General features: G+C 33.9%; 1 protein-coding gene and 1 pseudogene across 8 annotated transcripts in view; one reads left to right on the top strand and one right to left on the bottom strand.

The window, feature by feature from the left end:
* The window catches only part of Dus1 (Dihydrouridine synthase 1), a 358334-nt gene that overhangs the window by 71438 nt on the left and 259522 nt on the right, over nt 1–27374 (top strand). For 2 of the 8 annotated variants that reach the window (XR_012756237.1, XR_012756236.1), the window contains exon 1: nt 1643–3596. The exons of the other annotated variants lie outside the window; for them this stretch is intronic. The gene's annotated coding sequence lies outside the window, so the exon portion shown is untranslated. Of the gene's footprint in view, nt 1–1642; nt 3597–27374 lie in introns of those variants that run through there. 8 annotated transcript variants of the gene reach the window in all.
* On the bottom strand, nt 23245–23438 carry LOC142324304 (U4 spliceosomal RNA; annotated as a pseudogene).

A 27374-nucleotide genomic window follows, 5' to 3' on the forward strand; every position in this document is an offset into this window, starting at 1 on the left:
CTAGTTTTATTAGAAAAGGAATAGATTCGATTGTCAAAATCGATTTTGATATATAAAAATTGATAAAAAGGAGTAAGTGCAATATTACATCACGGATTTTCGATTCGTAAAGGTCATTATACTAGTTTTATTAAAAAAATAAAAAATATGGTATGAACTAAATGATATGACTATCAACAAAAAATTTAATTTCTTTGTTTAATAATTATAAATAAATCCATAAGATAACCATCAGTAATTCATAAAAAAAATAATCTAACAAAACGCGGTGATATCCACTGAAATTGTAAACAGTACGGTAAGAGTCTCGCAGTTATTTTTCAGCTCAAAAAACAAAAATTCCTGTAATATAAATAAAACTGTTTTTAACAAAATTATACTGATTTTTCTTTTCAACCTCGGGACCACCGTTAGATATTGCTTCAGAAGATGAGATAAATATTTTTTAACGGGTGTGAAAATGCCATGCGGTACGGGGATTCGAACCCGGGACCTGCGGATGAAATTCCGTGACGCTACTACTCGCGCCACCGGCGATACTGTTATCAAAAAGTCTCTATCGGCACGCCGGATGTAGATTTCCCTGTTGCTAATTAGGGGTTAAAAAAGATTTCCACGTTAAAGTTACAGAAAAATTCAAATTTACTCAATACGACAATTGTAAGAAGGTTTGTCGTAGCATACGACAAACCTCGAGCAACATTTTGGACATCCCTTGACGTAAGGGTTGGTCATATCAAAACTTGTTTAAAATAAAAGTTTTAGGTAATATTTAAAGGAGTAATGACCGGTTTAAACCGATTGATAGTCTGCCTATTAAGGGAAGTATAATATTTTTGCCTTCGGAACCCCATTTTTCCACCGTCTGGGCCGATGGTTGGTGACATAAAAAAAATTACTTAGGTAAGTTTTAGGCTGTGATCCAAAGAATAGTAGGAACTTTAAACGAATTCATTATTTTACTTAATAAAAAAGCTATAGAGATTTATTTTCCAAAACATTCCTCGCGTTTCCACACGAAATGTTATCGAACTCGATCGAAATTTTTGATCGTTATATTTTATGTATCAATTTGAAAGTAATTGGCGGAAAATCACGGACGTTATCGTGTCCAAGTGAGGTGAAATATAAATGTATTTATAAACATTTGTAGTAACGGTTGTTTTCGGGTTTGTAGGATTTGAAACGCCAAGATATGTTGAAATTTTGCGGGAGTCGAATCACGGTATCCATTACAATAGGTAACTTTCTTATGAAATTTACGTAATTAAATTATTTGTTATTACAATTTTTAATTATCAGATCGATTCTACTCGCGGTGAAACAATCGATTCTATAGAAACAGATACGATTTTTTCTTATAACCTGTAATTAATTTTTTCGCGCTTGATTATCGTTTTATTTTATTTGTTTTATATATGTACTCGTGTATGTATTTTGTTTATTATTTATTCCTACTGTTTTACATTTTGTTTTATTTTATTTTACTTCTGGATGTTTTAGTCCGTGCGTCCCGTAGTTACAATCTGTGTTTTAATAAACAACTGCGCTGATGCGCGTGTATGTGTGTCAGTGATTTCATCTTTTTAGTAGGAGTTGAATTGTGCGCGGTAGTAGCAGTATTTGTGATGGTGGGGGAGGGTCGATAACGCGACGCGCGCGCCGGTATTCCGAGAGATGCCGAGAGAGCGAGAGTATCGGCCGAGCGGCAGACCATGCTGTCAGTCGTAGAATGTCTCGGTGTTGCTCGTTGCAAAGCGGGCTTGCGGCGCCAGAGCATAGAAAGTGGCGTAGAGTGCACGGATTGCAATTACCGTTACACCCGCAACAAATCGCCGGCTGGTTCGCGCTTATTTTATTCGCGGTAGCGTCGTTTCTCGTACTCGTTCCGGCGTTTAACGTCGCGTTCCAACCGTTACTCGCTGCCGTCTTAGCCACGTTGTTCGCTTTACACGTTATCGCTCACTTAACAGCTTTACTTTTAGATCCCGCAGATCCGGAATTACGCCGTTTAAGACCCGCGTCGGCTGCCGTCCCCGAATTTGATCGTTCTAAACACGCGCATGTGATCGAAAACGGTCGTTGTCATTTGTGTAATATCGAGACGTCCGGGCCTAGAACGAAACATTGTAGTGTATGTAATAAATGCGTCGCCAAATTCGATCATCATTGTAAATGGTTGAATCATTGCATCGGCGGTCGTAATTATGCCGCATTTTTAGTGTGCGTCGTTTCGGCAGTGGCGGCTTGCCTAGTTATCGTCGGCGTATCGGTAACGGAATTAGTGTACTATCACGTCGATCCGAACTGGTTGGATTATCCATGGACACCGGATATGCCGCTTCCACCAGAAATATTCCTGATTATACTCGGATTTGTCAGCGGTTTAGCGGCCGTTACGGCTGGACTTCTCTTACATTTATGTCTTTTTCATGTTTATATATCCGTCCTTGGTATTACGACTTACGAATATATTAGAAATTATCGTCAATTATCGTCGATAACAGATAGAAATAATTCTTTAGGGCAACAACAACAACAAAAGGATATCGATATAGATATATCTTCCAGAAGAACGATTACCGGAAGTAGTTTTAATAATAACGATAATGTTAATAATTGTTGGAAATCTTCGCGAAATCCTTTAAACAGATCGAATCCGGAAATCGGTTACGATAAAAAGTGTTCGGTCGAAACTATCGAAGGTGCATCGGGTCGTGATTTAAATACTAATTATAGAAATAATTGTTTTACTTCGGATAACGAATCCGGAATAACTTCGCAAAACGGATTTAATAAAAATTATTCAAAGTCAACCGGAAGTGTTTCAGTTATTAGCGATCGAAATTACGGTAAAAGAATCGATATCGCCGGTAATAGTCGATCGGAAAGAAGAGTTTGCCACGGTTGTAGATATTGTACCGATAAAAATAAAGACGATTTAAAGGCAAACGATCAAAGAAAGACAAGGCGTGGTTGGTTTTTCGGATTTTGTGGCGGTTATAACGTTACAAATAATAACGGTGGTAATTTAAACGGTAGAAATTTTGGTCGTAAAATGGACGGTTCACCTTCACCACCACCTGCACCGAGACGTAACCAAATACAACCGACATCTTCGAGATCACCGCCCAGACGATCGACATCTTTACCAGCTTTACCTCCGCCGACGCGTCGTCAAATGCAAGCCGTCTCGTTGAAAGAATTAGGTGATGTTTTAGCTTACGTACAACAACAACCACAACAACAACAAATTCCATCTTCGACGTTTACTTCCGCCAGACGTAATCCGCCTAGAAGATATATTCGACGTAAAAGTATACCTTCGTTACGTCCTACCATGTCGCCGACGCTTTCACCGATACATGAATCCGGTTTATCTAATCCTGGTACACCGAAACCACGTCACGGTGTTTGGATGTCGTCAGATAATTCGAATCGACAACAGTTTCAAGATAGCACGTAACGGTGGTTATTATCGCCTCGTTCAGATTACCTTTTATTCTTCGTGTTTTCCTTTATATTCTTTATACGACAATAATATAATCACCGATTGTGTTCTGTTTTTGTGTTTTCATCTTAGAAATAATTATAAGGTATGCATATTTATTTTTATTTTACGTATATATATATTTTTTTGTAATCGATAAATATATTCGTATATACATATTTTTTCGAATAACATTTAATAAAAAGTTCCTTGTACGAAGTAAAACAAGTATTATGATCAAGAAAAGTTCAGATTTGAACACAAATATCCATTTTGATTATCCTTGAATCCATTTTGAATACTTTCGGCGTGATTTATTTACGTATGTATCTCGTATAACTCAAAAATGATTGCCCGTAGGATGTTGAAATTTTCGATTTAGGCCTGTTGTAACATCTGTTTGTGCACCTCCCCTTTTCATTCCAATCGTCTGGACAAAAAAGATTCAAAAAACCCAAAAACGTCTGGATTTTGGAGTTTTTCTTAATTGAAGTTATAAACCCAAATCGAGAGCTTTTCAACGATATATCATAAGTGGCACTTATTTTCATCGGTTCTACAGTTATAGCCAAATAAACTTTTAATTAATGAAATGCAAGGGGCAGACAGAACGGTTCGAATCCGACTTCATTTCCTTTTTTTTAATTGAAATATATTGATTTATTAATAATTATTAATATCTGATTGTTTAAAAATTGCACGATAAATAATAATTCAATAATAACAATAAGAAAAAAATATCAAAAGTTATTAATGAAATCACATTTTATGTACTTTTCATTTAAAAAAAAAATTGATATGTAATTTAATAGGCGTACAAGGAAGTCATGTGGTATCCACATCAGATTTTTTAGGTAGGTTTCATAAGAAAGATACTTATTGTAATGGTTACCGTGATTCGACTTTCGGAAAATTTCGATTTCTCTTCGCCTTTCACATCCCCGAGACCCCAAAACCAACGTCAGTTCAAAAATTTGTATATACATGTATATTTTATATTCTTGTCACCTCGATAACTGCCGTAATTTTGCGCCAATCACTTTCAAATTGATACATCAAAGTATAACGACCGAAAATTTCTATCGAGTTTGTTAATGGGCAAAATCGGATCATGTAGGTGCAAATGGTGCGGGCTTTTTGAAAAAACAAAATATCATTATAATTTTGTTATTAAATAAAATGTCGAATTCGTTTAAACTTACTACTATTATTTGGAAAACGGCCAAAAAGTTATTTAAAAAAAGTTTTTTTGACTTCACCAACCATCGGCTCAGGCGGTTGAAAAAATTGGGTTTTGAAAACAAAAAAAATCATACCTCCCTTAATAGGCACAGTATAGAATCGTTTTAAATTGTTCCTTTAAACATTACCTAAAACGTTTGTATGAAACAATTTTTGATAAAATGAACCCTTACGGCAAGGGATGACTAAAATTTTGCTGGAATTGTAAGAAGATGGGGCTTGTGGTATGCTAAACGTGCAACCGTTGTCGTATTGAGTAAATTTGAAGATTTTCTTTACTTTAAGGTGGAAATGTTTTTTATCCCCTACTTTGCATCCTTCCGGCGTACCGAAAGGGATTTTTTTTATTTATTATATTTATAATTACGGTTATGTAAATGAATTATTTTTTGTAATAGATATCGATAAAGGAAGGTCTGGATTCGACCTTATAGTCTGATAAATAGGTATTTTTTTGGCTAAAAAATTATTTGACTTTAGAGACGTACATGGGGGTTGTAGATTAGGAGGATAAGTATCTTGTTTCTAATTTAACTCATATTTATAATTCCTCTATAAATACTTCCAAATACTCTCTATTTGGAAGAATTCTGCCTCTATTGTTTCCTTTTTGAAAATGAGAACTCTGCTGTTTCTAACGTTATACTTGTACCACCTACCTTTTTTCCGTTTTCTAATAAATGATAAGCGCGCATACACCTCTCTCAGGTAGATTTTACAATCTGTTATTGGTTCAATTGACATTAACCTTGATTAAAATGTTTAAAACGATCGGTATAAACATCATGTTTTATGTGTTTTCTCTAATTTTTTATTTTTTGTTACCATAAAACATGATATAATGAGCAATTTTTACGTGAAACAATGCGATAAAAGGTGGGGGGGGGGCGTGGAGGGCGTAAAACGAAACAGTACCAAAATAATATTAATAAAATGATCTCTTTTTTTTTTTTAGTTTTCCGTTTTTTGTGTTTCTTTGAGACAAAATTCAGTAGTGAATTGAAATTATGTAATATTTTTTTATTTGTGGGGTGGGGGCGAAAAACAATAATTATTATTTAAAAAAAATTAACGTCGCCCTAAATATTTTTAAGGTTATTAATAATAAACTAGTTTATATTAAGGTTCAAACTCATTCGCAAAGATATAGCGTGATCATTTTCGTTTTGTTTATGTTCATTTTATAATCTATGCGCATAAATTTGTTTAATCACTATGTATACGAAATGTGTAAATAAGGTAACGAGTCTGTTTGTTTTTTTGGCACCCAGAGTGGCAACACTGTAAAGTTACTAGTAAACATCTGGTTATATGAACAACTGATTTAGATTCCGTATTAATATTTTTAGCCTACTGTTGTCACGTGAGACGTAAACAAATTTTCCGTGAAACCAGTTTTTGTTGTACGTTGCAAAAACGAGTGGTACTAATTATGAGCAATCAAGTTTTATGTTAAACTCGGTGAGAATGCCACCGAAACTTTTTCAAAATTGAAAACGGCGTATGGAGATGACCTCTGTCACGAATCCAAGTTTTTAGGTGGTTTAAACCATTTTCAGATCGCTGAGAATCAGTTGTGGACGATCCACGCTCTGGAAGACCGGTAACGTCGAAACGTGACGACAATTTTGAGCGAATCAGAGACTTTATACGGTACGACCGGCGATTAACTGTCAGAATGATTGCAGAGTAATAGAATTTGAACCGTAACACAGTCCATCAAATTTTGAAAAACCAATGGGAAATGAAACAATTTTTTTTCAAAACCGGTCCCAAAAAACGTCACTATTGAACAGAAAAACAACAGGGTGGAATTGTGTCTACCCCTTTGTTAAAAAAAATCAAAAACCACACATTTAAATGTTTCATAGATTGAAATCATGTTTAAATACAGGTTAGAATCAAAATGTAGTAGGATTTGTTTAAATTTAAATTTTTTTATCGAACTAATCGTTATAAATCCTTAGTAGTACTCGAAATATCACCCTTGCGCTTCGACATAACGCGTATAACGCGTTTCCCACTGCGCGTACCCCTTCTGGAATTCGCTTTCCGGGAACCCCTTCAGAGATGCCGTCACGGCCCCTTGGAAGTCTTCTACGGAGCTGTATCGGTTTCCCTTGAGGTCCCGCTTGAGCCGAGGAAAGAGAAAGTCCTCGGCTGCCAGATCTGGACTGATGGGTGGGGGGGAGAGGCAACGTGGAATCCCTGTGCTTGGCCAGAAACTCCCTGAGCAGCAGCGCCGTGTGGCACGGCGCGTAGTCTTGGTGAAGCTTCCGACAATCGGCGATGTCTGGCCGCACGCGGAGGGCGCGTTTGCGCAACCTGCTAAGCACGTGCATGTAATACTGGCATTCACAGTCTGTTCAGGGGGTCAGAACTTTGGCCGCCTTCACTTTGGTCACATTTTCATCAATCCTTGAAGTTGACGGGCGACCGGCGCGCTGGTCGTCTTCGACGAGCTTCCGCCCCTCCCGAACAGCTTATGCCACTCGAACACTGTTGAGCGGTTCATGGCAGTATCTCCGTAGGCGTCCTTAATCATTCCGAGGGTCACCGTCGCGGTTTTCCCGAGTTTGACGCAGAATATGATGGCGCAGCGCTGCTCGAGATTTTTATCTATCTCGGATCGCGACGACACTTCTTAACAGAGGTTCACGGAAATCAACGTGCTTACTCTCCGTTTGTCCGCAGGCGACTAGAAAAAATATCGGTCTTTTCGCAAGGCTCCTACTTTTTGATCCTACTCTGTATGTAGAAAAAAAATTCGTTTATGTTGCGGAATATAATTTATGATGTTTTTATTTTTGTTTCAACCCTTAGAAACCATCCCTTATGATGATATTAAAAAAAATTAGTTTTCAACAGTTATAATTGTGAATTTATAATGAATTTCAAATCCTTTTACTGTTTATAAAATATTTTCAACGGTTCAACCCTTATTAACCACCCCTTATGAAAAAAAGTGTTAATATTATAGATGTAAGTGTTTTTTTTTTTTTTTTTTAGCTTAAAATCGTTTAAATGTGTAGAATAAACATTGTTCCATATTCCGAAACATAATTTGTAATATGTTTCAACCCTTAGGATTCACCCTAATGACGAAAAAAGCGTAGTTTTCACCAGATTAAAATGTTTTAATGGTGCATTTACAATGAATTATAAACTTTTTACAGTTTTTCATGTAATTTGTTATTTATTGGAACGTCCCAAACCTTACGAACCGGTCTTGTAATTAAAATTTACATGTTCCGAAAATTTCACCGAAAAAATGCGATTGGTTTTTCAACGATAACTTCAGTAATTTTTAAGCTATCGCTTAAAACCATAATACCTAAAGCTAATCGCTCAAAAAAACCATTTTACAGAGAATTTAAAAAAAACAAAATATTTGTACTTTACCATTTTTTATGTATTTTCTTTAATTTTTTAATTATTGTTAAAAAAAAAGAAAATTTTTAAACAAATTTCAAAAAAGTTTTCAAATTTGAAATCAACCGTTTTTACTAATCTAGGCATTCAAAACCGGTGAAACTTCTAGAACGTATTGTTAGTACTTAAATAAAGTAAATTATAAAAGGATTAAGTTCAATCCCACTTCGTACGGAAAAGTCATTTGCTTCATTGCTGATTTTTTTTCTTCGAAATAGCTAATCAATCATTTTATTTTCATCATAACTCCGTTAGTTTTCATGCTAATAACTTTTACCAAAGCTAATTTTAAAGGGATTTTCAAGTTCTTTGAAAAATATCGTATAACGTTTCCTCGAAAACCTTTCCGTTTTACCGTTATTTAACGTTGAAAGGTTCGACTTTAGTTTTCGGTGAACACAAAGTTACCTTCAACGAAGCATAACTCGGTTCGTATTGCATCTATAGAAATAAAAAAACATACATTTCTTCGTTACTTTATAAGCTTCATTTTTGTTATAAAATAATAAGTTTTTCGATAAAAGTTAAGGTTTTTGAGTTATTCTTGAAAACTCGTTCACTGGTTTTAAGGAAAAAATTAGCATTTTCAATCACGAATAGCTCACAAAGTATGGACTATAAACAAAACTTTTATAGAACATTTTTTGCTTAGATTTTATTCCTCCATCGATTTCTGTGTTTATTTTGAATATATAATATTTTCCACCCCCAAGAAGGGGTGGCATTGACCCCCAGCGTAAAAGCACGTATCAGCACCATATAGTTTTTGTTCCTTGAGGTATTCTTTAATTACTGTCCAAATCTCACGTCAATCAGTTTTATCCGAAAGAATTCTGATCGAAAAAACCTCAAACACCGGACTAGCTGTGCAATTTGATAACAAGAGCATATTTTGTTTCTTCACCGGTCAATTTTTTTAAGTCCGTGTCTTGTACAATTATCAATTAAGTATTTTTTAAAACTATTTTCTATTTTTTTTTAAATTTTTTTACTTTTTATCGTTTCCAGTTCGGATTACCCTGTGTGTGTGTCTGTCTGTCTGTGTGTGTGTGCGCGCGCGTGTGTGTATTACGTAACATAAAATTTTCATTAAATTTAGATTCGGTAAGTTGTAGGCTTTTGCATGCAAATAGTTAATACTGGATTTCCTAATATTTATTATATTATTATAGGAAGGATATCTCTTAAGTGAAGACCGCTGTGAAATTTTTGTCCTTAAGGTTGGCAAATCTGTATCGTTCATAGCCACGCTAGTAATGTACACACTGCATTGTTGTCGCGTTGTAGTATCTTTGATTACGTGTGAGTTATTTCGTTATAAAATGAATAGGAAAATCGATCTTGCCCCAGACTGTGAAATACGTGGGTGGAGTTTTTTAAACCATCAAAATGTTAACCCGGCTGAAATTCATACGCCTTGGTTGCTGTGTACGGTGATATTGTAATGAATGAAAGAATCGTCCGAAAATATTGTGAAAGGTTTGAAATTAATGTGCACCATGAAGAAAGTTCGGGTAGATACACGATAATCACCGGCGACTTTTTGAAACGCGTCGATGATGAAATCGTCGCTCAACGATTTCCGACCTGACCCTTCTTTTTCGGGATGTTTCAAAAGCTGTTATCGGTCGGATTGTTCGGTTTGTTTACCTAGGGTTGCCGCACATCTTTTTGGTACGTCACAAAAAAATCCGAATTTTGGAATTTTTTGATTCGATACATAGAAAATCGTGATGCATCCCTTAATTCGATTGTTACCGGCGTTGAAACGTGTATTTCGTATAACGTGCCGAAGAGAAAACTGTAGTCAAGTGAATGCCGTCATTCTCAATCACCTATCAGACCGAAAAAGATCAAGCCACAAAGGACAAAGGAGTACTCTCTCAAGTTCCCTAACAGCTTGACCTCATATCGGGGACAAACGTAGAGGACGTGCAGTCCCGCAATCCGGGCATTGACTCGAATCCACCAAACGAAACCTAGTCAAACTCGCACGAAAGGCACCATGCCCGCAGAGAAACTCTGTGATATACCGATTAGGGGAGACCCATCCAATTGCACCTAAATCAGCCGCTATAGGAAATATACCGTGCGTGTAGCGACCTGTGGGGGACTCCTTCCACCTGACTTGCCAAGACGCAAGGCCCCGGTCTTCAATCTCCTGATTTCGTTGTGACGTCAATAAGTTATTTATCATAACATACCGGGTTGCTCTAGTGGTGAACGCGTCTTCCTAAATCAGCTGATTTGGAAATCGAAAATTCCAGCGTTCAAGTCCTAGTAAACGCAGTTACATTCATACGTATTTGAATAATAGATCGTGGATACCGGTGTTCTTTGGTGGTTGGGGTTCAATTAACCACACATCTCAGGAATGGTAGAACTGAGACTGTACAAGTCTACACTTCATTTACCCTCATGCATATGATTCTCTTAAGTATTACGTGAACGGTGATTCCCGGAGGCTAAACAGGAGAAACGAAAGGTGATTTACGTTGGAAATGTAGTGTTCCTTACGCTCGGTAGCCAAGATATCTATTGGTTTGACTCCGGCTGTAAAATTTGGTTTTAAAACTGATGGCCACAGTCTTTTGGGATCGGCTTGGCTTACTGCTGATCGGTTTCGTGCCGCGTGGAACGACTATGAATGTAGAAACCTACTGCGAAACTCTTCGTAAGTTACGGCGCGCCATTCAAAACCGGCGACGTCGGCGGTTGACCGACGGCGTCGTCCTGCTGTACGTCCACATGATGCGGGTCCGACACGTGATTTACTGACAACATTTGGATGGGAAATTTACGATCACCCACCGTATAGTCTGGTCTTACCTGCTTCTGATTACCATTTGTTTGGGAAATTGAAAGAATTTTTGAGTGGTAAGCGATTCGCGGGTGGCGACGCACTTAAAAATGCTATTAATCAGTGGGTAAAAGAATACGACAAGGGTGTATAAGCTGGTGTTTCGGGACGATAAATGTCTTAATTCATGTTGCGATTATATAGAGAAGTAGTGTGCAAGGTATGTAGTTTAAGAAAAGTAAAAAATATTTATAAATTTTTTAGAATAAATTTTTTTACAATGAAACTGTTTACTTTTAACATAACTTCTCGTATAATTTAAATTTAATGTTTCTTTTTTAGTTATAAATTAAATTTTTTCTAAAATTACGGTTAAATTGATTCATATCGCTTAAATAAACTAGTTAGGAGGCGTACATTGCATATGTAATAATTTAACAAAGATGGGAAGGTGAGTTATTGGTATATATGTTAACATTCGGTCGAAAGCCTGATCACAGTTAATTAATTTTCTGAACTACAGAGAAGGTACACACTGGGAGTTTAGTTATCGATCTGTTCATGTTCTATATAAATTGTAGATTATCTTATAGATGTATAAATAACACAAATATATTTAAAAATTAAAACATAATTAGAGATGAAAAAATAAATAAATAATGAAATGGGCGTTTAAATTTTAATTACGTTACATATTTTTTTAAACCTACATGCCGATAATTTATTCTATTTAATTTTAAATCGCGCAATTATCAGGAATGAATTATGATATAATATTGAATTTTACGTCTGTAATTTAAGGAAAATGGTTTTATCTCGTTATTAAAAAAAAAAGAAAATATAATTAAGAAATATGATATGCCGGCCTTCATGGCTCGAGTGATAGCGTCTCGGCCTTTCATCGGAGGTCCCGCCGGGTTTGAATCCCGGTCAGGCATGACTTTTTACACACACACTACAAATCGTTCATCTCATCCTTTAAAGCAATAACGGTGTTCCCTGATGTAAAAAAAAAAAAAAAAAATAGCGACAGATAAAAGAATAATCGTTAAATATATTGATTAATAATGCCAGTCCTTAAAATAATCGATTGTTTATACTTTGTACGAAGTAAAAGATGTATTGTGATCGCGACAGATTTCAATGGAAATATCCATTTGGACCATCCCTGAATTCAGTTTGACTAGTTTCGGCGTGACGTCTGTACGTATGTATCTTGCATAATTCAAAAACGATTAGCCTTAGCGTGTTGAAATTTAGGATTCAGGACTTTTGTAACTTCTAGTTGTGTACCTCTTCTTTTGGTTGCAATCGACAGGAGCAAAAGAGATCAAAAAAGCCTATCATCCAAAAACGATTGGATTTTGGATTTTTCTTAACTGCATTAATAAGTCCTAATTCAGCGTTTTTTAACAATATATCATAAGCGGTACTTATTTTCATCGGTTCCAGAGTTATAGCGAAATAAAATTTTAATTAATGAAATATTTGGATCTTACAAGAGGAAGACACATCGGTTCCAATCGGACTTCATCTCTTTTTCTTTTAAATTTTTTTTAAATGTTAATATATTCATTTATTAATAATTATTAACCTCATTGAAAACAAAATTTACGATAAATAATCAATAATAGAAAAAAAAAAATCAGAAGTTATTAACGAAATAAAATTTTACGTACTTTAAAAAAATGTGTATATGTAATTTAATAGGCGTAGAAAGAAATCATGTACTGTCCATATCAGATTTTTTTAAAAAAAATTGTCGGACGATGTTACGTAGATTTAAAAAAAAAATTGGAGAAAACTCCGGACACACATACAAACATTGCCTTTTATATATTCAGAAGAAGAAAGGCTGTTTGTATATTTGTTTGTTTCGAAATATCTCGACACCGGCGCCACCTATCGGGTCCAAAGTAATTCAGAAACCTTCGCGGGCGTGCGCACAACAAAGTTCATCGCAATCGGTTATCTTTTAAATTCCAAAATCATTTAGGAAATAATTTTCAAAAAAAAAAAAAAAAATGAAAACAATAGACCTCTTCTTCCGTTTCGCAAAGTAACCGAATAACCGAACTGGTTTCATATACTCAAAAAACCGTCTGGAGTTTTCAAAGAACCGCTTCAAGCGACTTCCGGGAAAAAGAGAAACGGAAAGAAACCTGTCTCAGAACACGATGACTGTTAAAACACCGTTCAGGAATGTTATTTATGAGATTTATATAAGTAAATAATTTCTTACGTTGAAAACAATATCGCATATTTCAAAGGAGAGGTTTCTTGTGAAAATAATTCATAAACTCGGGTTTAAGCCAAAAAAAAAAAAAAAAATAGTCAATATGTTCCTGAAGCAAACAATAGATATTGTGTCGATACGTTCTAATTTTAGATAGATTTCATTACAAAGTTACCTATTATAATGGGCGCCATGATTCGACTTCCGGAAAATTTCGACGTATCTTTGCGTTTCACATCTCCTAGATCCCAAAACAACCGTCAGCTCAAAAGGTTATGTGTGTGTGTTGTGTATACACAGTGTTTCTAAAATAAAGGGTTGGCTATACCTTTTCGAATTCTACTTTTTTAAAACTAAACAAAAAACATAGTTAGGAGAAATGGCGATTTATCCCTCGTTCTCCCACTGTCCACCATTCTGTTATTTTTATATAAAAATTTATATCTCAAGTTCGGATAAAGGAATCACATTAATATTTGGTAAGCGTCTTTGTAATAAAGTTTTAAAATTAGCAAAAAATCAGGATTTGAATACCTTTTCAAATTCCAAAATGGCGGCCATGTTTATTTTTTAATTTGCTATATCTCCGTAAATAATAATTTTATCAAAATTTATTTTTTTCTCTAAAATATTAAGCCTTTTGTTTTGAACAAAATTACGCTTTATTTTTGAAAATCGGTTAATAAATAGTCGAGTTACGGGAGAAAATTGATGATGTAATTTTGTGTGTCATAATTATTACGAGAAAATTATTACTTAATTTAATACATAGTAGAATTAACGATAAATAAAACCCATTAATATTTAATCGAATTTAACATAAAATGGAGGACATGAAAACAGACACAAAATTACATCAATTTTCTATTTTAACTCGGCTATTGGCGAACTAATTTTATTTTAAAATGTCATTTTATTTAAAATAAAAGGGTTTATATTTTAACAAATAACATCAATTTTGATAAAACTGATATTTACGGAGATATAACGGATTGAAAAAAATAAACATGGCCGCCATTTTGGAATTTGAAAAGGTATTCAAATCCTGATTTTTTGCTAATTTTATAATGTTATTACAAAGAGGCTTACCAAATATTAATGTGATTCCTCTACCCGAACTTGAAATATAAATTTTTATATAAAAATAACAAAATGGCGGGCAGTGGGAGAACAAAGAAGAAATCGCTATTTTTCCTACGGGTATTTTTTGTTTAGTTTTACAAGTAAACTACAAAAATATATAACCAGGCCATCATTTTCGAAACACTATACATTTCACTTTGTTAATGGTCACGATAACTGCCGTAATTTTGCGTCAATCACTTTCAAATTGATACATAAAATATAGCAACCAAAATTCTCGTTCAAATTCGTTAATGGGCAAAATCGAACCATGGGGGGGGGGGGGTTTCTCGAAAAAAACAAAATATCGGTATAACTTTCTTATTAAGTAAATTATCGAATTCGTTTAAAATTCCTACTACTCTTTGGATAAGGGCCTAAAACTTATCTCAGTAAAGTTTTTTTGATATCACCAAGAACTGGCCCAGGGGGTTGAAAAAAAGGGGTTTCCAAAGCAAAAAAATACATACCTTTCTTAATAGTTACAGTATCGATTCGGTTTAAAGTGGTCGTTAGTCCTCTAAACATTACCTAAAACTTTTACGTGTAATAATTTCTGATATGACCGACCCTTACGGCAAGGGATGACCAAAATGTTGCTAGATTTGTAAAAAGATGGGGTTTGCCGAATGTTAAATATCCAACCGTTGTCGTGTTGAATAAATTTTAAGTTTTTCTTAACTTTAACATTGAAATCTTTTTTATCCCGAACTTAGCACCGGTTAAATCTACCTTCGTTTTCCGGCGTACCCGAAGTAATTTTTTATTTAGAAAGGTGACTTTTCTGAAAGGATTTCCGTATTTAATATTGTGTTACTAATTAGCATTTCATCTTCGTCAGGTTGTTTACCAAAATTTCATTTTTTTATGGATTATATCGTTTCTCCCCCTCCCACCAAAAAAAGTAATTATATATTGTTAAGAAACATATTTTATAAAATATTTGCTTATTAGTAAATTTACAATGAATTATATTAATATAATTAACAATGGAATTTAAAATTCCAGAGATTCACAGTAAATTAATTTTATTTATCTGATAGAAAATATTTTCGGTTATTTTTATTTTTGGAAATTTTAATAGACAATTGTACTCTTTTTAGCTTTAATTTTTTTAATGAAAATCCTTTTTATAACCTTTTAGGTTGTCATTTTTGATAAAATGTTATACATTTGGTTTACGTAATAAGAATTTTAATCGATATCTGTTAAAACACATCACGTTTAAACGTTATTACGTTTCAAAACGTGCAGTATTGTGTATGTTTACTGAGCGATGTGTAGTCGCATATATTAATGTAATTATTTGTTTTATGATTTAAACTCTACGCGCATGTATTGTTACCGGTTGACAACGAATTTAAATAATTAGTTACGGTATTGTAAAAACGACCGTATTTTGTTTTTATTACTTAACAATTTTTAACTGTTGTTTTTTCTAGTACATTTTTTCTGCTTAAAAAAATATTCATTAAGATTAACGTTCGAAAATGAATTCGATACTAAAGTACCCGATCGACTGAATTGGGTATTTAAATTTTAAACGTATTAGATTTAATTTTTAAATACCGTAGTAGCATCATATGAAAAGAAAATGTTTTCCATTATAAAAAATATTTTTCCGAAAAGAAAAGGCCATTTCAAAATTAAATAAATTACGTAACGAAACGTACAGATAGATACATATTTATTTATGGAAATTATATATTTGTTTTATTGTTATTGCACGTGATTATTTGGCTAGGGGAAAATTAAAAGATCATTTGGAATCCGAATCGAAACTGAAATATTACTCCATTTTACCGATGAGGTAGGTGTTAGTCGAATCAACAGAGACTCAAAAAGGGCTTAACCTCGAAAAAAATTGGATACAACAAATAATAATTGTCATGTGCCCGTCCCCCTTAGCTTAGCACCGGAACGTACCGATTACTAGCGGAAAATCCCGATTCGTTAGTACATGTTTGGTGGTGGTCGTGTATTTACTTGTTATATTATTATATATTTATCGATATATATAGAAGTTTTCGGGAAAAATTAGTGCTTTTTAACCGGATTCGAATTTTCGGACAAAAATGAGAATATCTTGAAAACGGTCGGTCCTAGCGGTCTGAAAAATTTTTTCGACCCCCTTGGACTAGAACCCCATCCGCTCTCAGTGGTACCCGTCAGATAATAATATTTCCAAGTACCCCCGTGGCGCCATGCGGAAATCGGGAAGGGGGAGCGATGGGGTTCCACTGTAATATCTCGGCAACCGCTCGTCCGATTTTCACGATTCAAACGGAGTATGTATCTGCAGGTTGAGCGCTAACTATTTAACGTATCAGGTACATTCTCGATCGACCGGGTGTTGGTTATCCGTAATTTAAATCGTTTAACTCTATGTTTTGATTGCCCGCCGTAAAACGTAGCTGTCCGACCTTTCGCTAAATTCGCTAGCGCAGCTGTAAAATATAAACACGTGAAGACTAAAACGTAGAAAATAAGAAAAATGTAAAAAAATAATGTTTAAATACCACTCTCAAATTAAACACACTAAAATGTAAAAAAAATAATTTTCGGACGGTATCTCCAACAACAAGCTTTGAAGTGACAGACCTAAAAGAAAAGACAGACTTATAGCCCACATGTTAAGGCATCCTGGAATAGTCGATTTAATATTGGAGGGACAGATAGAAGGAAACAACGTTTGTAATGTGTAAAACAAATTCTTAGGGATGTAGGATATAGGGGTTATACCGAAATGAAACGACTAGCACTGGATAGGGAATCTTGGAGAGCTGCATAAAACCAGTCAAATGACTGGAAACAAAAAAAATATATAAAATCACTATAAAACATGGAATAATCTATTCAACACAAAAATCAGTCCGATTACATTAAAGTCCGTGCATTTTCTTATATTCGCTCTTAACATATCTACTGTATAAATCATCCAATTGAAAAAAAAAAAAAAACTCTATTACGAGGAATGCTCAACGGACTGTATTTTAAGATGATAAACGGGGAAATTTAAAAATAAAAATATAATTGTAGTAATTAAAGTTCAAATTCTGACAAATTTCACAGAAGGCTTAAAATTATTTATGACTTTAAACTTGTTTTTTTAGATTTCATTAATTAAAACCATTCAAAAGGAATATCTACGATAATAACCGGATCCCATATAAATATATGTTCAACTGTTAAAAGAACATACATCCTTGATTTTTATCCTACTATCTATTTAATCATTCATCTAAACTACGAAAATAGTTTAGAAAATAACCAAATAATTTTTTCGAAACCCTGTTTTTCCACCCTGGACCAATGGTTGGTAATATCAAAAAAACTTTACTTATGATATATCGTTGAAAAGCTCTCAATGTCGGCTTATTACTGCAGTTAAGAAAAATTCAAAAATCTAAATGTTTTGCATTTTGGCCTTTTTTAGACACTTTTGGTTCGGTCGGTTGCAATCAAAAGGGTAGGTACACAGTTAGATGTTACAACAGTCCTAAATCCAAAATTTCAAAATTCTAAGGCTAATCGTTTTTGAGTAATGCGAGGTACGTACAGACGTCACGCCGAAACAAGTCAAATGGATTCATGGATGCTCAAAATGGAAATTTCCGCTGAAATTTGAAAACCGAAATTTTTATGCTTCCTTTACTTCGTACAAGGAAGTAAAAAAGATATGAAAAAAAATCAGAAATTTTTTGTACTTTTCATTATAAAAAAAAAATCGGTGCGCTGAAAGGGGAGGTAGATTTCACCGGTGCTAAGGGGATAAAAAAGATTTCCACCTTAAAGTGAAGAAAAACTTCAAATTTACTCAATACGACAACGGTTGCATGTTTAGCATACGACAAGCCCCATCTTCTTACAATTTGGTCATCCCTTGCCGTAAGGTTTGGTCATATCAATAGTTGTTTCAGACAAAGGATTTAGTTAATGTTTAGAGGACTAACGAACACTTTACACCGATTCGATACTGTGCCTATTAATGGAGGTATGATTTTTCTTGTCTGCAATACCCTGGTCCAATGGTTGGTTAAAAAAATTTAGTTATATAAGTTTTAGTCCCTTATCCAAAGAATAGTAGGAACTTTAAACAAATTCGATGTTTTACTTGATAAAAAAGTTATACCGATATTCTGTTTTTTTTAAAAATCCCCTCTATTTCCACCCCAGTGTTTCGATTTTGCTCATTAACAAACTCGACCGAGATTTTGGGTCGTTATATTTTATGTATAAATTTGAATCTGATTGGCGCAAAATTACGGCAGTTATCGTGTACACAAGAAACTGAAATACGAGTATATGTGAACTTTTGAATTGACGATGGTTTTGGGGTAGGGACGGTATAAAACGCGAAGAAATGTCGAAATTTTCCGAAAGTCGAATCTTGGTACTCATTACAATAGGTAGCTTTTGTATGAAATCTACCTAAAATTAAGAATATTTGCAAAAACATTTTTTTTTAAATCCCGCAAAACGCTCTTAACTGCTGCTATGTTAGGACGTTGCAGGTGAGCGGTAGAAGTAAATAAATGAATAACATTTAAAGTGTAAGACAATTAATCGGTTTGGAACCCGATCCCTCGGTTGACTAGGTACCTGGTGCGTTAAGCCTCGCGACTATACCAGCTGCCGACCATACAAGAGAAATTTGTTTTATGTATATTGTGAAATTAGTTAGAATCGCTTAGTAAATATTATATTTAAATAAAACTATAAACATTTTAAATTAAGTTTTGTCTGTTGTAGGAAAGTCCTACATTTAATTTTATATGTAAAAATAAAGAATAAATCATTAAAAGAAAACATCCTATTACCCTATTTGAATAAATGTAAATTAATTTAAAATGTTTCGGCTATATTTAGAATTATAAATTCTTGGAAAAATAAGAGATACGAAAATAAAACGTGTAATGAAATATAGGTGAGAAATACCGTGTAGATGGTAATAGAGTCCCAAAATTCAACATCTGATACTGATATTAACAGCAGTATAAGGTAGATAGAAAATATATAGGTAGGGTAGTAAAAGGTAAATGTTTGGGCCGATGTCCGAGTAACAGTCGAAGTGTGGAAGGAGAAATCATAGATATCACGCGATCACGAATATACGATCTACACATACGAGAATAAAGCTGCAACACAGAGAAAAACAAATTAAGGTAAAGTACATACAAAATCATGTACTCTCTCTATATATATATATATATAGAGAGAGTACATGATTTTGATTTACTATATATATATATATATATATATATATATAGTATATAATAACAAGTCGCAACGGAAGATTCAACTGGTTTCGTATTAAATAAAATGTGATACAATATAAGTGCAAGATATTCCCGATCATTCCTTAATTTAAAATTTTAGCCTGAAATAAGTACTATTTAAAAAAAAAAACAATTTCGGGACGCAGGAAGGCGGAGGTAGATTTCACGGGTGCTAAGTAGGGGATAAAAAATAATTCCACCTTTAAATTAAGAAAAACTCAAATTTATTCAATACGACACCGGTTTCATGTTTACCTTACGACAAACCCCATCTTCTTACAATTCCAGCAGTATTTTGGTCATCCCTAAGCACAAGGGTTAATCGTATCAAAAATTGTTTCAAAGGTTTTCGGTAATGTCTACAGGGATAATGACCGGTTTAAACCGATTCGATACCGGGCTTATTAAGGGAGATATAATTTTTTTTGCCTCCGAAACCCCTTTTTTTTTCTACCCGCTTGGCCAGCGGTTGGTGATATGAAAAAACTTTACTTAGATAAGTTTTAGGCCCTTATCCAAAAAAATAGTAGGAACTTTAAACGAATTCGATATTTTACTTAATAAGAATGTTATAGCGATTTATTTTTTCGAAAAATTATTCGTTAATTTGATATATTCTAGAGTTAACAATAAATGAAAACACATAATATTTAATCGAATCGAACGTAAAGTGGCGGACATGAAAACGGACACAAAATTACAATATCAATTTTCTCCCGTAACTCGACTATCTCTGATCTATTTAAAAAAATAAATTGTCATTTTCTTCAAAATAAAAGGCTTAATATTTTATCAAAGATAAAACTTATATTTGTTATATTTCCTGGGGGAACAAATACTTTTTGCGCGATACCCCTACTGGCAAAAAAGCAAATCGGCACGGTTTTGATCTTTGATTTCCTCATTCGACATTTTTTCAGCGAGGAGATGATGGAGTGTCCCGCTCTTCGCTTTGCCGCTTTGTTTCAGGATCGTACTCAAATATCCAGGATTCATCACCTGTGATCACACGATTGATGAATTCTTTCTTGGCCGTTGTCGATCGAAGAAAGACGTTTCTTCGATTGTCCTTGTCCTTCTGTTCCGTTTTTCGGCATCTATTTCGCACAAACCTTTCGCACGTCCAAATCGTCTGTGAAAATTTCATGTACGGTGAAAGCGATTAAATTTAACCGTTCACTCATCCTTATTGTTTGATCTTACAAGAAACCTCACGCTCAACGTGATCGTCAGATTTTGAAGTCGAAGGTCTTCCTGAGCGAGGTTGATTTTCGACGTGTTTTCGGCCTTCCAAATATGATCTGTGCCGGCGGTAAACTTGCGCTCTTGATAAGCGATGTTCCCCGTAGGCCTGTTTCGACTTTTTAAATGTCACGCTCGCGGATTCCCCGAGTTTAACGCAAAACTTAATCGCATAAAGTCGCTCTAAATTCCGATGCTCCATTTTCGTAACTCACAACAAAAACACAACTTCACTGATTGCGGTGTCAAAAATAACGTGTTGGCTGAACGGAGTTGAAACTCGCACTGAGCATGTGGAATGGATGAACAAATCGGTCTATCACAGACCCGTAGACACAGCGTTGCCAGATCGCTCGCAGTGTTACCGATCTCATACTTTTCTCTCATACCTCGTTTATATATATTAAATACGTAGTGTTATGTTATTTTGATATTTAATATTTTTTCATGCGAAGTAATTTTCAATTCTTCGTTAAAGTATGTTAATGTTGATTGTATTTTTATTTATATATTTTTTTTTAGAGCTGAAATTTATTATTTTTGGGTCATGGTGTTTTCTAACTCGTGTAATTCGCGTGAGTTTTTTAATTAAAAAAGAAATATTGTAACGTATATTGTGGCGATTTAATAATTAAAAGTCGATTAAGGTTCTTTTTCTTTACTTTGTTTGATTGTTGTAATTTTATTTAAAATTTAAAACCCGTTTCGAATTGTACAAATAATGACGTAAACTGTTTTATTTAATTAATTGAAGAATTATTTTATCGAACAATAAATGTAGTCCATGTATGAACCGTTGTTAAAAAGGTCTCTCGTAATGTAGGGTAGATTTTATTGTTTTATATCGATATATTAGTGTAATCGAATAGGGTTCATATAGATAAGAGTAACTTAATAATATTGGGCTCTTTAATTATTAAATACCCATGAGTTTCCTATAATATTTAATCGTTCTGTTCACGAGGTTATTTAAATCATATCTGCTATTTAATAAATCGTTTGTTCATTAATGCATTTCTACGAAATTAATTACAACGGAATAATTATCTCCGATAGTTATCCGAACAAATTAAAAGACCTTCCTTAATTACGGAAAAGATAATTTTAAATCAGATTGTAAATTTATGTTCTCCCAATTTAATTTGAGTTAAATCTTTTTTTTGTTTTGTTACATTTTAAATTTTTTCTTCAACCTGTTAAAATTTTCCGACGGTCGGATTTTACGAAAATCGTTCCGCATAGTAATTTATTTTATCTTGTAAAATATTCTTTAACTAAATGAATGCCGTTTATGTAAAAAGATACATTTATTGCCGGTACGTAAAGCTATGTGGTACAAACGGCAGTAATAGGGTTGCTTTCTATGAAAGTAATTATGTTCATTGTCGGTTTCCGTGGGACGAGCGGTAGCGCCTCGGCCTTACATACGGAGGTCCTGGGTTCGAATCTCGGTTAGGTATGACATTTTCACACGGTACAAATCGTTCATCTCATCCTCTGAAGCAATATCTAACGGTAGTCCTGGAGGTTAAAAAAAATTATGTTCATTGTATTTCCGTTTCCGATGTCGAAAGGTGTATCTGAAAACTACAGCTATAGGGTAGGCTTGAGGAGTTCGTGTGGTGCCTCTGGGATTCGACTGGGCTGCCCTGTGCCCCGAGGGTCCAGGTTTTGGCTAGACTGGCTGCGTACTAATAAATAATAAATGTCTGATACGGGCACCACATGACCTCCTTGTACGCTTATTAAATTCCATATATACGTTGTTTTAAAATGAAAAGTACATAAAATTTTATTTCGTTAATAACTTCGGATATTTTTTCATATTTTTCTTTTTTATTGTTATTATTGAATTATTATTTAATGTAAATTTTTTCCCCATCAGAGGATAATAATTATTAATAAATCAATATATTTAAATTAAAAAAAGGAGATGAAATCTGATTCGAACAGATGTGTCTTGTAAGATCCTTGTAAGATCCAAATATTTCATTAATTAAAAATTTGTTCGGCTATAAGTGTGGAACCGATAAAAATAAGTACCACTTATGATATATCGTTGAAAAGAACTCAATGAGGGCTAATTACTGCAGTTAAGAAATAATCCAAAATCCAGATGTTTTGCATTTTGGACATGTTTACACAATTTTGGTTCGGTCGACTGCAATCAAAATTTGAGCTGCACAACTAGATGTTACAACAGTCTTAAATCCAAAATTTCAACATCCTACGGCTAGTCGTTTTGAGTTATGCGATATACATACATTCGTACGTACAGATGTCATGCCGAAACTAGTCAAAATGGATTCAGGGATGGTCAAAATCGATATTTCCGTTGAAATTTGAAAACCGAAATTTTTCGCGATCACAATACTTTAATTCGTACAAGGAAGTAAAAAAGATATGAAAAAAAATCAGAAATTATTAATGAAATAAAATTTTTGTGTACTTTTCATTTAAAAAACCACCCCTTTCAGCACGCCGAAACGGGGAGGTAGATTTCACCGGTGCTAAGTAGGGGATAAAGTTTTCAACTAGCAATAATCGCACCTCAGATGAACTTCACTGGTTACGATATCGCCACTGCGCAAAGTTGGTGGTGTCCCCCAGGAGTCAGTACTGGGACCATTACTTTGGTTACTGGTGATTGATGATGTATTACGACTACAGCTACCTGAAGAGACGGAAATAATGGCCTATGCTGATGATTTAGCGATACTCACCTCTGCAAGATCAGAAGATGTCCTCGAACAAAGGAGCAATGATACTCTAGAGATCGTAAATAACTGGCTAACCGACAAAGGATTAACACTTTCAGTAGATAAAAGTCAATATATTATGTTGGCGGGAAGGAGACGGCTGCGAGATCTTGAACTTAAGATAGGGGAACATAGGCTTGAAGGTGTCAATCAGGCTAAATATCTGGGAGTGATAATTGATAAAACCTTTAGTGCTCATATAGTATATAGAAGCGAGAGAGTCGAAGGATTACTACAAGCCCTCATAAGGCTATTAGCTGGCCGAGATGCCCCAAGATCGTCTAAACGCCGCGTTATTATTTCAGCTGTGACATCTGCTTTATTGTATGCTGCCCCGATATGGAGTAAAGCACTAGGTACAATGAGAAATGTTAGACGACTTCAAAGCCTCCATAGGCGGGCTCTTCTGAGGGTAGCTTGTGGATATCGTACGGTTGCCTATGAAACTGTGTGCGTGGTTACATCAGTACCACCTATCGAGTTACAAGTTTTGGAACGGTTGTATAGGTTTCAAGGGATTGGCAAACAAGAGGCTATTAATACCACAAGACAGAAGTGGCGTGAAAGATGGACACAGCTTTCTTATGAAATCTACGTAGCAAATGTGTATATGTAATTTAATACGCGTACAAGGAAGTCACGTGGTGTCCACTCAGTTTTTTTACTTCAGATTCTTTATTTATTTTTAATTGTTTGATATTTAGTACGAAATTAGGTAGGCATATTGTTCAAAAATTATTTATTTATATCCATCTGGATATAAATAAATAATTTTTGTTAACTAAATTTCCCGTTAATTATATTTATACGCCAATGTAAGTTCGAATTATAGAAGTCTGAGAATTAAATTCGCTCTATCTATTTAACAGAATACAGAAGCTAAATGTTATCGAAAAGCTTTTATATTATATCAGGAAAAAAAAAGAATTATTTTTCTCTTTCTCTTTATGTGGCAGTTATTCTCCTTCTTATCGTCGTCTCTTATAAAGTTCTTTACACGCCATTTTCTTAATTTCTTTAGAAACGAAATAAGCTATTTTCTACCTTCTATTGTTAATGCTACTTTCAGTTGAAGTGTTTTCAGTGAAATCACGTTTTTTTTATCGCTTAATCTCTATCTGATTTATACGCATTCATATTTTATTCTCAAGGTTATATATATGTAAATAAAATTTTTTCTATATGTTATTGTTCTGAGAATTATTGAATTTTGGTCATATATATATATTTAAAGCATATTATACTTTTTGGGGTTGTTATTTTGATTGGTTTTATATAAAAATTCTTTGAGAATGCATCAAAAAAATCTATCCATGATAAGGAGTTAAATTTACGACAAATTGTAGTTGGGAATATATTTTTCACAATTTACTATATAATGCAGGCTGTATCCGTTTTAAAATTGGCATATTTAAACTTTTTCGATTTTATCGATAATTATTGTTTGTTGTAGAGAAAAAGCGTTGTTATTAAATTTTACAACCAAAATGAAGGACATATAACGATTGTTCAGGGGGATTTGGTTGAGGGGGGGTGTACCCCGTTCGTTTGTTACACTACACGGACATAAATTAAAATTATAATTTTTTCATTCCTATAATTTTCATAAAAATAGAAAATTGTTTTTTGAAATGTTTTCAAAAATTGAGAAAAAATTGTTTTACCTTTTCCTCCCATAAAAATTGATTATTTCAACGTAATAATTATTTTTGAGTAATTTAGAGTTAATTTGGGCAAGAATTTTTGATTGGCATAAAACGAAAAATTACCGAATGTAAAAATTAAAATAAATGATTAGTATAAATATGTTTATATTAATATTAATATGTTATAGTCATGATACCAAAGAAACCAGGAGAACGTAATTGTGAAGAATACAAAACAATTACCTTAACTAGCCATGTATCAAAAATCTTAACTAGAATTCTATGCAGAGAAATGGAGAGGAGATTGGAAGAAGTGTTGGGAGAAGACAGATTTGGTTTCAGGAAAAGTATAGGGACAAGGGAAGTAATTTTAGGCCTCAGATTAATAGTAGAAGGAAGATTAAAGAAAAACAAACCAACATACTTGGCGTTTATAGACCTAGAAAAGGCATTCGATAACGTAGACTGGAATAAAATGTTCAGCATTTTAAAAAAAATTACGGTTCAAATACAGAGGTAGAAGAACAATTTCTAATATTTACGGGAACCAAACAGCAACAGTAATAATTGAAGATCATAAGAAAGAAGTTGTAAGAAGAAAGGGAGTCCGACAAGGATGTTCCTTATCCCCGTTAATTTTAATATTTGCATAGAACTAGCATTTAATGATGTTAAAGAACAATTTAGATTCGGAGTAACAGTACAAGGTGAAAAGATAAAGATGCTACGATTTGCTGATGATATAGTAATTCTAGCCGAGAGTAAAAAGGATTTAGAAGAAACAATGAACGGCATGGATGAAGTCCAACGCAAGAAAACAAGTCCTACCGCGTGAAAATAAACAAGAACAAAATGAAAGTAATGAAATGTAGCAGAAATAATGAAGATGGACCACTGAATATAAAAATAGGAAGAGAAAAGATTATGGAGGTAGAAGAATTTTGTTATTTGGGAAGTAGAATTACTAAAGATGGACGAACCAGGAGCGATATAAAATTAGAAATATAATTTGTTTACATCTACAATTAATTTAAACATTTTTGGAAGTATATGTCTGGAGCATAGCTTTATATGAAACTGCAACTTGGACGATCGGAGTACCTCAGAAGAAAAGAGAAGCTTTTGAAACGCGCTGCTATAGGAGAATGTTAAAAACCAGACGGGTGATTAAAGTGACAAATGAAGAGGTGTTGCGGCAAATCGATGAAGAAAGAAGCATTTGTCAAAAGGTAGATAAAAGAAGAGACCGACTTATAGACCACATATTAAGGCATCCTGGAATAGTCGATTTAATATTGGAGGGACAGATAGAAGGAAACAACGTTTGTAATATGTAAAACAAATTGTTAAGGATGCAAGATGTAGGGGGTATACGGTACTGAAACGACTAGCACTACAAAGGGAATCTTGGAGAACTGCATCAAACCAGTCAAATGACTGAAGGCAAAAAAAAAAATTAAATATATTTTATAACTAAATTTATTCAATACATATTAGAAATTTTATACTGTAATAAATTCACTAAATAAGAAGGTAAACCTTAAATTCACTTCTTTGATTTTCTGTCCCTTTCTTGCTATTTTTATTAAAATATTGCTTTCTTGATTGTCATTAGCTTAAATTGTTTTACACACCTACCATTATAATGTAAATATTACTGGCCATAAAATTGAGATACAACACATATTTTAATGACAAGTGAACGCCTATCGCAGAAATATAAATTTCGATTAATTCTTAAAAATATAATATTAAATGTATAAAAGCCAGCCACGTGTTGCATAATTTGCCATACAGATTTTATTTCAGTTCCGCGTAGACTTTTTATTTTGTAATTTTTACTTCCTTGTACGAAGTACAGGAAGTATTGTGATTGCGAAAAATTTCAGTTTTCAACGTAAATGTCCATTTTGACTAGTTACGGCGTGACGTCTGTACGTACGTATCTCTCATAACTCAAAAACGATTAGCCATAGATTGTTGAAATTTTGGATTTAGGACTGTTATAACATCTAGTTGTGCACCTCCCATTTTGATTGAAATGGAGTGAACCAGAAGTGTTAAGAGAAGCCCAAATTCCAAAAGTATTTGATTTTTGGCTTTTGTTAACTTCAGTAATAAGCCCT

The sequence above is a fragment of the Lycorma delicatula genome, chromosome 4 (assembly GCF_047948215.1).
Source record: "Lycorma delicatula isolate Av1 chromosome 4, ASM4794821v1, whole genome shotgun sequence".
NCBI lineage: Eukaryota > Metazoa > Arthropoda > Insecta > Hemiptera > Fulgoridae > Lycorma > Lycorma delicatula.